Source organism: Palaemon carinicauda, unplaced genomic scaffold (genome assembly GCF_036898095.1).
Source record: "Palaemon carinicauda isolate YSFRI2023 unplaced genomic scaffold, ASM3689809v2 scaffold510, whole genome shotgun sequence".
NCBI classification, from domain to species: Eukaryota; Metazoa; Arthropoda; class Malacostraca; order Decapoda; family Palaemonidae; genus Palaemon; species Palaemon carinicauda.
The window spans coordinates 55,373-57,500 of record NW_027171774.1 but is presented as its reverse complement, the minus strand read 5'-3'; the positions used below and the strand labels follow the sequence as shown (position 1 = coordinate 57,500).

The 2,128-nt window shown below is 40.5% G+C and overlaps 1 long non-coding RNA gene across 1 annotated transcript in view; it reads right to left on the bottom strand.

Moving 5' to 3' along the window:
• LOC137637060 (uncharacterized) overlaps nt 1-1,619 on the bottom strand; it is a 6,474-nt gene extending 4,855 nt beyond the window's left edge. The window contains exon 1 of the long non-coding RNA XR_011043364.1: nt 1,078-1,619. This is a non-coding gene — a long non-coding RNA (uncharacterized lncRNA). The remainder of the gene's footprint in view (nt 1-1,077) is intronic.
• Between the last annotated feature and the right edge of the window lie 509 nt (nt 1,620-2,128).

The window sequence follows — 2,128 nt, the reverse complement described above, 5'->3', positions numbered from 1 at the left end:
TTGACCTAGGCCTACTCAAGAGGGAAATCCAAACAAAAATGATTTTAAACTACTGCTAAACATGACGGACATTTCGCTCCCTAAAAACAATAAAATTTTCATACTTCATCTATTCCAAAGTCATTATCCGTTGAATGAAGATGAGAATTTTCTGGCTGGATGTCTTAGGAACAATCGTTCAAATGAACAAGAACAGGATGTAGTGAACCTGAACTGGTAAAGTTGTACTGTATTACAGGGTCTGAATGTGACGGGAACGAGTGTCATTTTCGGAGCGTAATTTTTTCTATAAGAAAAAGTAGTTTTTTTTTCCTTTTAATACACTACAATAATACCGGTGTGAAGGTCTGAACGATCCCCCGGTCTCAGAATTCTCCTTGATAATATGCGCATGCGCGAACATTGCCGTTTGCCAGTGCATATGAAGTTGATGTTTTATTTTCCTGTAATGTTAGCGTGCGCAGCTCAACATTACCGCTTGCCAGTACATACGAGCTTTATATTTTACTTTCATGCTAGAGAATTCTGAGACCGGGGGGGATCGTTTAGACCGTCACACCGGCCTTGAAAGACCTGGTGCTATGGCCGGGGAGATCGTTCAGAAACCCATTACACCCCTGACATTTTCTATATAAAGTTTGAATAAAAGTAATATTGTAGTAGTTATACATTTAATCAAAAGGAAACACATGGAAACTAGAAAAGCAATCAGGTCCCCAGGAGTACAGTGGTAGAGAGAGAGAGAGCGCATTGATTGCTGCTAAAGTTTCTCGTTCATTAACGCCAATTACACATACACTAATTTCCCAAGGAGATCTTTAATAACCAATTACTTGAACATTACAAGGAAATTAATAGCAGAAGGGTGTTAATGCGCAAGTCATACAAACACACATTGCCGCCATTCGCCACGTGTTGCATCAATGGCGTCACTCACCTTTGTCTGTCTGTAGTGAGCAAGAATGACGAGTCGGATTGACGACGACAATCACCCTGGTAACTTAAAGGAAACATCACTCGACTTGCTTTTCCACAAACCTTTATTACATAAAACATTTAGTTTAGAAGAATACTCACCTCCTTCAGACGTTTTTCGTAGACTATCTATCTTGGCTGTAAACGAAGGAAAACTTTACAGAATTCTTGATTGGAGGCGACCCGTAATCAGAGTGCAGAGGTTACTTAATTGTCTTGTGCCAAGTAATGTCACATGTCACTCCAGCCTTATTACTCTCGATGACTGATTGACGTAAGGGTCGGAGATCCTCTTGTGTCAGTTACCTGGGTGTGGCTGAGGGCGTCAGTGGCGGTGAGTTGAAGGTGCTACAGACCTTCTGCCGGTGGTGGTCAGCATTTCTGCAAGAGACGAACGTCCTTCAAATGCAGCAGACGCTGTAACGGCTGCGCAATTTCTGGCTCTGCATTCACTCGACCCCAATACGCAATATACAGAAAAATCATAACAGCGAACCTCACAGCGACCAAACCACATTCATTTCTTAGCAAGATCGGGAGGGACAGCCGTCATGGAGAAGAGCTGATGTTGGCTGCGTTGTCACTAGAGGTGGCAGGTGGACTGTGGCTCTGCTCTGCGGTACCGTGCCGCGGCTCTGGAGTCTGAGTCTGGGTCAAAGACTATATACTGAAGGAAGATAGGAAGGCTCAGGCTTTTAACACACAAATGAGTGTGCTATGAAAAGATGCCAGATACTCCCATGCAAAACGAATGGCTCCATCTGTTGAGCGAGCAGCCAAACATTCAGAGCGGTAATGCTTACGGGTATATAGGATGGAATTCGATTCTAAATTTTGCGACATATTTGTTCATAATTTGCATTACTATGCCAGTATATTTTACTCATATATTCATGATATTCTTAAATTTTAGGTAACTAAATTGCAAATTATGTTTCTCAGTCTATTTTTTAGTAATTCAATAGCTATATCTCTTATGATTTAGTTAATTTTCTTGCAAATTTAAGTATTGTACAGTATATTACAACCATTTTAAATGTTCTATGCAATACCACATTCGAATAAATTAAAACATACTGTATATCTGATTTGTTAAACTTAGCCACAAATGCTTATGTGTAGACATACATTTAATTACAGTTTGTAGGCCACT